The sequence below is a fragment of the Macrobrachium nipponense genome, chromosome 26, assembly GCF_015104395.2.
Source record: "Macrobrachium nipponense isolate FS-2020 chromosome 26, ASM1510439v2, whole genome shotgun sequence".
Classification (NCBI taxonomy): Eukaryota; Metazoa; Arthropoda; class Malacostraca; order Decapoda; family Palaemonidae; genus Macrobrachium; species Macrobrachium nipponense.
In genome coordinates this window covers 75,262,833-75,275,391 of record NC_087215.1, presented here as the reverse complement: position 1 = coordinate 75,275,391, position 12,559 = coordinate 75,262,833, and the positions used below count along the sequence as shown (strand labels likewise).

Genomic DNA, 12,559 nt, shown 5'->3' with positions numbered 1-12,559 from the left:
ACTCATCCAATAATTCACCATGTTATAAACATCTACACTCATCCAATAATTCACTATTATAAACATCTAAACTCATCCAATAATTCACCATGTTATAAACATCTAAACTCATCCAATAATTCACCACCATGTTTATAAAAATCTAACACTCCCCAGCCATAAAAATTCACGCAATAGTTATAAACAATCTAAACGCATCCAATAATTTCATCAGGTTATAAACAAAATACTACACTCCTCCAATCAAAATCCACTATGTTATAATTCATTCGAACATCCTACACTCCGCCAAAATTAACACCACCATTTTATAAACAAAATCTAAAAAACCTTCATCCAATTAAGTTTCACCATTTTATTAAGAAACATTCTAAACCTCATCCAATAATTCATCATGTTATAAACATCTAAACTCATCCAATAATTCATCATGTTTATACAAACATCTCAAAAAACGCAATCCAATAAATTCACCGTCCATCTAAACACTAAAGAAGTCAAAATCTAAATAAACTCATTCCAATAAACGCCCCATGTTATAAACTCAGAATCCCTTCACTTAAAAATATTGGCACAGCCGTATACTTCGATAGAGTCCTGAGTTTTGTGAAGAAAAATTCCATTCACAAAAGAGCCAGATGCAGTGATCAGTGTTCGAGGCCACTGTTGGTTGTTTAGAGTCCAGAGATACTCATCAAGCCTCTTGTCCCCCTTTATCCGACCCGTATATACGGGTAGAAGACGACTAGCTACAGATGGTTACAAGTTGGTCAAGCCTTGTTCTCCCTCAGTCTATGGCTCCAGAGCCTTTATATTCATGCAGCTCCTGGGCTGAGGCAGATTGAGGGTTTGGAGTCCTTCAAAAAGAAACTTCGAACCTTTTTGTTTAGTCGATGCTGTGACGTGGAAGAGCAAGCAGTGAGTGTGGAATCTGCAGTGTGATCAAATACACCCGCTCAATAAGTTAAAAGTCTATCTTAGTTTAACCAGACCACTGAGCTGATTAACAGCTCTCCTAGGGCTGGCCCGAAGGATTACTAGGAACCACTTGGCTTCTTAGCATCTCTTAGCAACGGGACCTACAGCTTATTGTGGGATCCGAACGACATTATATCAAGAAATTGATTTCTAATCACCAGAAATAAATTCCTCCGATTCCGCACTGGCAGGACGGGGAATCGAACTCTAAACTACCGGAACGCTTGGCGAGCATGTAACCCACTCGTCCAACGAGGAGTTATCCGATGAATACTGTTAACCTGATGATGAGGGTCCTACGAGCGATATGGAAACGGTACGGAACCTGGATAAGCCATCAACATGTAACGGTTAAGTAACAAGAAAAGCTTCGTTCTGGCAATTTCCGATGGTCAAGGATCAATAAATCTATACAATTCAAAATTTCATTACAGATGGCTTAATTAAATTTAAAAAAAAAAGTTAAAATTAAACTAATAAAAAATTTGTTAAAAGCGCAGAACGTGAGATGGAGTTTCCATACTTTAATATTCACATCAACCGTGGATTTGACGTCTAGGCCAATCCCTTACGACGCTCCTGATTGGCTGTTGATAAGGCAATCACAGGACTGGAAACTCTCAGTCTCTCGAGTGTGTTCACATGGAAAGGATGTATGTTCCACCTCTCCTGGGGGGATATGTCTTTCAGGAGAGGTAGAACATACATTCTGCCTATGTGAACTCTCTCGAGAGACAGATTCCACTTCCAGCCATGTGACTGGCTTATCAACAGCCAATCAGGAGCGTCGTAAGGGACTGGCCTAGACGTCATATGCACGGTTGATGTGAATCTACCATAGTAGCTTTGCTTGCGATGATAAATTTCATCATTGGAGCAACATCGCATTCAATCGTTTTCGTTGGAAGAAAGGGGTTATGAATAGCGGTACAGAAAAAAATTATAAAATAAAATAAAATAAAATATAAAAAAAATCTTGGCTATACGGTATGTAATATTACAGGCCAGAGTAATTTCCTCGCTAACATTTATCCCATTTACGAGTCCTCTTGGTAATCGTAGACAGTTACCGCAAATTACGTACCATTAGCAACTTGTCAGTTCGCCATATTTACAGTACTATAACTACAAACACACACGCACATATAATGTTGTACATGTGGCCGATAAGATCCTTCGTGTGAGAGAGCACATTTTAGCACGTACTGACGAGTGTACAAACTGCCCTTGGAGGCAGAGGGCAGCTAGCCAAAAAAACTTAAATCACGGTCAAGGTTTGTTTTGTTTTGAGCTTAGACCGACAACACTGTCGTCGCTGAAAGAGGAACTCGATGGCAAAGATAAAGAAGAGGAGGAGGGGGAGGAGGAGGATGATGTCACGAAAGATGGAGGGTATAGGGGCCGCTATCCTTAGCACGACTACTTTCACTTTAATCGAAGACTCACCGGCACAAAACCCTTACCTGGTATTGCAACCCTGACGGAAACAAGGAGACAGTCGAGGCGAAGGAAACCATAAACAGGAAAAAAATTCCGGAGTGTGAATTGTGCAATCCGATGGTCGCCGATATCCACGGCGTACGCGCTCCAACGATTAAAAGACAAATCTGAGATCAGAGCTCCGGAACGCCTCAGAATCAGCTGGCATCAAAAGATCACACCAGCTTTCGTTCACGGCCGATCTTTTAGTCACTTGAGAGAGAAGGCGTCGCTTTCATATCGTTCAGCATCAAAGGTACTACGTAAGCGGCCATCTTCTTGAATGTTGTTGTCAAGATTCGTTAAGAGCGCGGTGTCCACATCATTTATCTACTGGGGTTAAAGGGAGGTTGCTCTATCCTTGTCACCAAGGTCCTTTAAATATACTCAGAAGATATTTAAAGGACCTTGCTTGTGGAATATAAGTGTTTTGGCCAAAGGCCAAGCGCTGGGAACTATTTGGTCAATCAACGCTGAAATGAAAACTGACAGTACGAGGGTCCGAAAGGTATAACAGGATGAAAACCTCAAAGCATTGAACTTTGAAATAATTGTTAGGAGAGGGTGAAAAGCAAGATGGAAGAAAGAAAATATGAACGGAAGCACAGTAAAATGAATGGAAGGGGTTGCAGCTAGGGGCCAAAGGGACGCTGCAAAGACCTCGCTTGCAACAATGGTGGACGGAATGAATAGACCTCTGTTCAAGCATTATTAACTAAATAAATCAGTCAGCAATCCGAAAGGAGAAAACATGTAACATGAATCTTGCAAAACCTGAGTTACTTTAAGAGCAGTGAGGAGTTAAATGAAACATGTGATAACACTATATTAAAACACTATGTTTAAACATTTTAGTTGCTCTAGAACACAATCGTCTTCTGAAAGAGAGAGAGAGAGAGAGAGAGAGAGAGAGAGAGAGAGAGAGGTGAGGGGGAGGGAGGTATCAAATCCCAAAGGTTTCTTAGAATCGGGAAAATTAGGCCATCGATAAATAAAAAGAGCAAAGTTGTGCTTTCTACTAGCATTATATCTCAAACGATGAAAAAGAAGAAAAAATCAATGCTAAAACCTTTCAATTGTAAATTCAGGAAGGACGAAAAAGCAATCTCTCTCTCTCAAAAAAAAATTGCCATATATAACCACTAGAAAATCCTCTCCTGAACCCCAGAGGGTGTTCGCAAACCCCGGCTTTAAAAAAAAAAAAACTTCCTCTATACCTGTTAAATCAGTCATCAGCAGCTGATGACCAGATCAACCCATTAAGATGTCAGCCTAATGGTTCCTTAGATTAAAGACGAACGGCGCAACATCTAATGTTTGTTTGTATGGTGTTTTTATGTTGCATGGAACCAGTGGTTAATCAGCAACGGGACCATCGGCTTTATGCGACTTTCGAACCACGTCGAGAGTGAACTTCCATCACTAGAAATACACATCTCTCACACCTCAATGCAATGCCCGAGAATTGAACTCGTGGCCACCGAGGTGGCAGGCCTAGACCATACCGATCACTCCACTGAGGCGCTGCAGCATCTAATGATGTCTCATTAAGTTAACGATTTTCGACTGCCAAACGACATGCGTTTTCATTTCTAATTTATAGACTAAATATTACCTTAGAATATGTCACTGTTCATTTTTTTTAATAGACTTTGCTGCAATGACACTATTCCCGGTCGCCTATTCCAGTCGGTCGCCCATTCCCGAACTGGAACGGAGTATCGACCCTTCCCTGAAAAAGCGGGACGCCATATCTTAAAAACTAACCATAGAATCTAATTGAAAATAGTGTCAATAAGTTTCCCACACCCAAATTCCAGCGCCTCAGTGGTGTGGTTGTTTTGGTGTTAGCGTCCCACCTCGGTGGTCGCGGGTTCGATTCTCGGCCATTCCATTGAGGAGTGAGAGATGTGTATTTCTGGTGATGGAAGTTCACTCACGACGTGGTTCGGAAGTCACGTAAAGCCGTTGGTCCCATTGCTGAATAACCACTGGTTCCATACAACGTAAAAACACCATACAAACAAACAAACACAAACCTCTCTCTCTCTCTCTCATTCACGCACATGCACACGTGTACACAAAGTATAAGTACAGAATAAAAGTAAACGATCTAATATAAGTGATACAAGTAGCAGCAATCACGAAAGTTTACAAGAAACTTCGAACCACCAAACTGCTCTTGGTCACACAAAGTCAGCACGAAATAAAACAGTATTGTCAGTAAGATTAAAGTACTCAGTGCTGATGTTAATAAGAATTCATAACGGACAAAAAAACATAATCAACCCATAATCTTTATGTATATATATAATATATATATTTAAAACCATATGGAAAAATGAAATACTAGGTGTAGATCCTGACCGGTTTCGGCTACGTCTAAAAACCACCAACTAAGGACAGATACACTGCGGTAAGGCTTCACAATATATATATGCCACTACGTACCTCAGTATTTCATTTGTCCATGAGGTTATGAGATATAAAAATCACGTGGCATTGATTAGAATCAATATCTATAATGTACGTATGTGCATACATTACATTAATCCATATTTTTTTAATGAACATCTGAGGTGTTCGTACTGTCTCATTAGACTATATTGGGAAAGAATTGATAAGTAAGGTTACCCTTCGCTTTGTTCACTTTTTTTCTATGTACGTTTTCAAAATAAGTTGCTTCTTATACATATTTTATAATTGTCATCTAGTGTTTGCTCGTCGGCATCATGGCTCCTGCATAATTGGAGTCTTCAATTTTATGTTTAAGTTATTGGTTTTGCATAAATTAGTACTATAAACATGTTTATTATTTTGGTAATGAACGCCCTTGGTAATGAAGCTCATTATAAAGACTTACGTTTATAACTCATTAACTGTAAAAAAGTTCATTTATTACTCGCCGAATTAGATTGCAATCATCATCATATGTTCGGCGTGGAAAGGAATGGAATATAGAATTTTGGGGCAAAGCCAAGCGCTGGGAGCTATGAGGCCATTTACCGCTGAAAGAGAAATTCAGAGTCAAAATGTTTGAAAGGTGTAACAGGAGGAAACCCTCGAAGTTCCACTATGAAACGACTGTTAGGAGAGTGTAGACTATAAGATGGAAGAAAGGGCATATGTACAAAGGTACAATAAAAGGCTATAGGGCCGAAGGGACGCTGCAAAGAACCATAAGTAATGCCTACAGTGCACCGCACGAGGTGCACTGACGGCACTACCCCCTACGGAGATATTCAGTCTGGAATGTTAGTCAGCTTTCTACACAAAAATTAAAAAGTTCCTTCGCTATCAGAATAATACTCACTTCAGTTAACGTAAAACATACTGGCTTGTCAAAAACTACATTTACATTTTTTTTATACATAATCTCACGTATCATTTCTCCTAACACAATGCAATGAGACAGCAGAAATGCCTCCAAATGTTTAGTACCATTTTATGAGCAAGAATATGGCCAAATAACAGCATAAAATTGGGCCCATTTTATAGCATAGATGACATAACCTATCATAGCCAAGCCAATAAACCAACTTTTAGTACCAGACATTCTCGAGTGTAATTTTATGCGACTACCTCTTCAAGGGCATTGGCCTACTGAAGCTAATGCTTCAGGGGACCTTGAGAAATAAGACCATATTCACTCACGTCACTGCTTTCAACAATGGGCATAACATTTCAACAAGAGTTGCATGTCTGATCACAGCGCCTGAACACACCTAAACTATGTCAATTACTTCTGCAAATACAGTTCTCTTCTTAACCTGTCGAGGCTCGTTCTTTGTTAGCGCGAAATAGAATGTCGCTAAATAGATCGCCTGGATATTGAGAAGTCTTCGAAATGCCATATGTCAGCATGTGTACAGGACTTGCCGCGGTGTTTTTATGCATCCAAAATGCAACATAAATAGAAACAATACCACAGTATGATCTGGAAAGACCTATATCCTCCATGATGAAACTTGCTCGCGTTCAATTAAGGATAAACTATTTAATACCATATGGAGTTTGAGATAAGTCTACCATAAACGATCTTGTCCAGCAGTTCCTAACCAACAATGAGTACCTTTAAGGAACGACGAAGACGGACAGCAAGATAAGATGGGAGAATTAATCTCCCAAATCTGCATTATACAAAGGTAGCATAGTAGTCCTTTAAAGAATCAATCATGGTCACGACTTTTAGTTTTCTGTAAGTTAACTACTGTGCCGGCTTTGTCTGTCCGGCCTCAGATCTAAAGCAGTACTGAGGCTAGAGGGCTGCAAATAGTTATTTTGATCATCCACCCTCCAATCATTATACATACCACATTGCAAACCTCTAACCAAATTTTTTTTTATTGTATTTAAGGTTAAAGTTAGCACTTAACGGGAGTATGGGACGCAACCTCACTCTACCTTATCTGGTGAGCAACTGAAACGCTACCGCCCACCGATCATAGCTGACGATTTTAAACCGCATTATACGTTGTACAGAAAATTCTATTGCGCCGAAGAAACTTCGGCGCATGTAAGAAGTCCACTACCGAGGTCCTCAGCCTAGTGTCCTGAATTTCACTAACGTCCAGTAGCCCACTAACCACAACCTCAAAAGAAAAACAAATAACCAACGCGCTTCCGAACTTCACACGTTCATTTCCCAGCACATCTGTTATTATACAAACTCCTACGACTACCACAACCTCTGGAAAGTATTGTAACTTCACCAACAAGAACGACATTTGTTCAGATAAACTAGACGATTGAAATCAGGAAATATAAAACGTTTAGCCATCTTCTAGAAAAGCCAGACAATGTCCATACTAAAACCCCGAAGCATGTGTTGCGTTTCTTTTTCGTCGACTATAATCGATCGCTCACTGCCAACACTTGGCTAAAACCACCAAGGCTGAACAGGTATGACTACTTTACAAACAAGACATGACAACAAACTGATTCAACATCACTTTCCAAACAGCTCTTAGCGACAAAATGATGAAGACCTTAGAAATGACACGAAGTCACCGACACCAAAAATTGCTTCAAAAAAATGCCTGTGACCCTAATCGAACTCGTACAGAAACTATTAACCCGGTATGTAGGCTATCCACCTACTCGGAGGTGCTAGTACTAAACATGGAGGACTAGCCCCCTCGGGTATCAAAGTATTGTATACACCCTCTATATTATGTGGTCGACAAATTATATTAATAAACGATATCTTCATTAGCATGAATTTACCCTGGTCTCTGACAAAGGTGGATATACATACCTGGTTAATACCAAACTAAAAAGGGGTCGAGTCTAACAAGTCATTAATAAAAATGCAAAGACGAAACAGAATCAATAAGAATCATCAACATTTTCCATTAAACTAATAAAACCGTGCGCCGTTCCCATGACGTAATAAAGTTTATTGGAAAAAAAATAGGCCAATCCGTCATTGAGAGCACGTGCCGAAACAACAAAATGTTAAGAGCTGTTGGCAAAGAGACAGCTTAATCCAACGACAACTAGCTGTCAACACAATGGAGCTATAAACTGGGCAAGAGGCCGCCATTAACATTCGCCCATTTTCATCTATCAGTTCAATTCACTGAGTATTATTCACTCTGACTAATGCATACAAAACTTGATACATAACTATGTGGAATGTGAACTACATGACAAGACAAAGCGCTATCACCAGGACAACTTGCGCATTTTTGAGAGAGAGAGAGGGAGAGAGAGAGAGAGAGAGAGCTGCCATACTTAGCATAAAACAGGACTGAGAGGATATAAAAAGAATAGCTACATCGCAAGCTATGAAAAAACTGCATGAATTAAATAATTTTCATTTAAGCGTATAATTATTTCTCCATCACTACGGGACACTAGGTAAAAGTCAGAAAATTTATCCCTGGATACCGCTTTAAAAAAAACTCATGCTGTAGACTATATGCAACATTAAAGCTACAAAAATCAACTACCCGACAACTGCCGAGCTCCATGACTGGTTATAAAGGCTACGTTCATTTATATTGCAACTAAATATTACAAAATCCCGATTGACATGCAAGCATCGGGATGTCACGTGCTATATTACATCCAATCTCCACTAGCGGTAGAGGGGGAAAAATTATGAATAGACCTATAATGAAAAGGGAATCCGGAGAATGCACTTTCCATACCAAGCCTCCTATAATGGTAGTCCCTCGCCACATTTACTGGCCCACCTTGCGGCAAGGGCAAGCTTTTTCCTTAGACTTGGGCCACAGCCCGTGCAGGCAATGACCAGCTAAACCAGCTTCATCCAAACCCGGACGAAACCTGACCAACCGACCAGCAGTGTTACCAGTAAATTTTGTCATATACACGAATCCCCACGGGCTAAGCGAAGAAAAAAATATAATCAACAAAACCAGCAAACGTAACGGGACTTATAAAATAAATAGCTATATCAGAAATGACATAGAAACGGTGTCTTGCAGTTTATAAGATGTACTGGAAACTTTTGCTGTATGCACGGTCTAGGGCTGACATGTGAAGTACGCAGGTACACAACTAACGAAAACTTCCCATCTCACGATAATGATGTACAGAAAACAAATTCATAATCAATAAATCTCGCCTCAGCGAACATAAACACGTAACCTTCAACAACGGCACCGGATGTCTGCAGAGGAACAGTTACGGGAAATGAGAAGGCATATTATATTAGGATAATATACAGCAGACAAAAAAAAAAAAAAAACCTAACGGGAAAAAATGTGTACTTCATAACTGAAGCAGCAAAACAACTTAGCATCAAGGAAAAGAGATTATTAAAGGAACATATCCAAATCGGACTCGACCTAATAAAAACATGATGATGTTTATAGAACTGCCCTGCTGATGGTTAATGAGACGCCTCTCCAACATTGAAGGCTCATTTGATTTGGGGGTTACGAGCGCGCACGCGTATAAAGGTATACACCACGTCGAATTTAAGATTTAAAATGCAGCAGCAAACACTTGCCTAAAAAAAAAAAAAAAAAAAAAAAAAAAAAAAAAAATGCACTGCCAACTTATAACCTTCTGTACGGGAAAACTTCGGATCAACTCTGGCTCCTCTGAAATCTAGACCTAATGAAGAGTTAAGGATGTCCTGCCAGACTAACTTTTCTGCAATGGTAGGTAGTGACCTACTTGAATATACTACTCACGAGAAATTCCACATATTAAAAAGTCTTGTAAAAATATATACATTTAAATTGATCTTTTGCTACCTACTGGTGTCTTAATCAAACTATATACTACACTGTACATAGACACTATATTAGATCACAAGTCAAGTTCACTATCAAAAGCTGACAATCACCTGCTTTCCAATCAAGTCTAAAAGAAAGTAACTAAAACGAAACTTAAATGACTAGGACCGTGCATTGCACACATTTCCCATAGAGGATATTTTTATATGCCTATCCGAGTTATGGCTCTTCACAATCACTCTTTCCCCTGCCCTTAGACTTGTTCCCGTTACTCGACACAGGAACAGCTTAGAGTCAATATGTTATTCCTACAACAAACAATATTTCAGCTACAAATAGTTAAATACCTCCTATATAACACCCAATGTGAATCCACATGCTAATTAATGTGTGTAAGAACAATGGTCCACGGACAATGAACACCACTTTCTGCCTTGACGTCGGTCAAATCCGAGGTCAGACGCCTTTCAACACTCGCTACTAGAAGTAAAATGAAGGTACCGTGTAGAACAAGATGTTGCCAGGCTCAGGACTGCCCATCTCGACCATGATACATTATATACTGTCATTGTTATGGTATGGGTACACTGGCGGTACAAAGACTAACGGACTTGCTCGTCAAATTCACTTTAATACCTGTTTTTAATGACACCAAGACCTTTTGTCTGTGCCCATTTCCTCTCACGTTTGGATAGACCTAATTGTTTACGCACTGAACACACTACAAAGATGTTTCGCTTATCCGTTAATCAAATTCTATATGCTAACGAATTTGAGCTGCCTAAAATCTTGAAACATATGCACCAGATGAGCAAACCAATAAAAAATGGGACATTACTTGGGAAATACCGTATGCATCTTTTTCAAATGCCAAAACTTGGAGTACCTCTGCCTAAAACTATAGGAATACATGATGAATATAAAAAGTGTTCAAGTATGAACAATGTATTAACATAACCTTCGTCGGGATAAACCTTTAACGGCTGCTATTATTTATTTCTTTTTGGTCGCGCCTAAAAACGAACAATATGGATGGTAAAAGGAACCCACAAAGCAAGCTCTTGCCTATTCATTGCAACTCATGAAACTGAAAAACACGTTTACCTCCAAGACGTCTATTACGCATCGTGTAAGAACACTCTAATGTTTACTCCCAGAAAAATAAAGGGCGTTTCGTATAGACATTTCCAACAAGAGGCGCATCTTCCCAGCGACAAAATTCGTGAACCTAACGCTTATAATGGCTGGCATTGTTTTCATCTTGGTCGAGAACACTTTCTTCGACGTATTAGCAAAACAAAACGTCATTTATAATTTATCTACCATCTACACCGTATGAATTCTATCTTATAAGGAGCAATAGCCACGTCGCCTTTAACATGTCTAAGAAAACGTCAACAGGTTCTCGAAAAAAACTCTTTTTCTTGTCTTTGAAGGTCTGCACATCGAGCATATAAGGTGTACTCGTTGAACTGCCTGCATCTAAATATACACGTACTTTGTCATTAGAATATCCTTTCAAACCGATAATATCAAGTGTTCTTTAGACTCAAAACCATAAAGCGTTCGCTATATACCAAACTACACAGCTAGGCTAACTCTCACAAAGACTTCCAGGGTACATTTCTAAAAAAGAAATGCCGTGCATAGCAACACACACAGTCAAAAGGAAGCCCTGATGCAACACCGAACACACTTGCTTACACTCACGGTTCGTTCACAACTGAATCTTCTTAGCCCAGGCGTCGGGTCTTTAGCTCTCTGGCTCCCTCCTCCTCCTCTGGGTGAAAAATGCCGTAGAAAACGTAAGGCGGGTTCGGTAGGGGCACGAGGGGTCGAGTGGGGACGTTGCTGGTTGTTTAAACAGCGTTGGTGGCTTGGCAAAGAGAAAAAAAGACTCTTGAAAGGCTCCTAAGTCCTCGGCGATCGTCTTTTGTTCTCGTCATGGCCACGTGACAGATGGTGTCAAAATCCTGGGCTATTAAATTTCGGCGGATATGATTTAACAGTCGTCCAGTTTAGCTTTCAAATAGAGTAGATAACGATTTTTTCCTACTTGCACCAATAGTAGGTGCATTTTCTGTTGTCTTCGTCAATTAATGACCATTATTTCGTGCATAACATAACACCACATACAACAGTCTTTAAATATAAAATCTATGTAATAGTTGCAACCTGTAAGGTCAAATATCACAGGCGGGTAACCCGAGAAATCTGTTGTGATCCGTGTTTGAGTTCATCTCACTACAGTTCCTTGCAATCACGTCGGTCTAAAAAAAATTAAAATAGGTCACTAACGTGTTGGAGAAGAGAAAGACTTGAAGAAAACAACGACTACATGCACATTCATGCACTAAGAGTGGATAGCTAGGGTTTCTCATTACAGGAAAGATGACACGTTCGTACACACAATCACTCACACGTACACGGACAAGAATTCTGCTTTTGTGTACACGAGGTTAGTTTTGCTGTAATGGTAGGCTACATCTCCATGTGAATGAAAACTATTGGGTAGTAACATCCCAAGATATATAAGTGGTTAAAAATCAATGACTATAAATATATATATCATGTGTGTACATTATAATTAGGTGTATATAGTTAGTATCAGGATAAAACTACGAACATGTTTTATATCTGGGAACGAACCGGTAGTCACTGGATTTCATGACAGGCGCAAGTATACCTAACATTTAGGAACGTGCAAGTCAAGATAGTTATGTTTTCCTAAACTACGTTATAAGGAGTATTGTTAATTTCGTGTCATTGTGAAAAATCAACACTTCTGGGTTTACTTAATAAAAATTAACTTGCTCCAACACAACCTGGACCACAGAGATGTATTTATGCCATGAAGTTTAGCTGAAGTTTACTCTCAGGTTTGCATG

The 12,559-nt window shown here is 39.6% G+C and overlaps 1 protein-coding gene across 1 annotated transcript in view; it reads right to left on the bottom strand.

The window, feature by feature from the left end:
- Positions 1 to 11,484, bottom strand: part of LOC135200449 (monocarboxylate transporter 3-like) — a 153,285-nt gene extending 141,801 nt beyond the window's left edge. Inside the window, 1 exon segment of the mRNA XM_064229097.1 lies at positions 11,376 to 11,484. The gene's annotated coding sequence lies outside the window, so the exon portion shown is untranslated.
- Between the last annotated feature and the right edge of the window lie 1,075 nt (positions 11,485 to 12,559).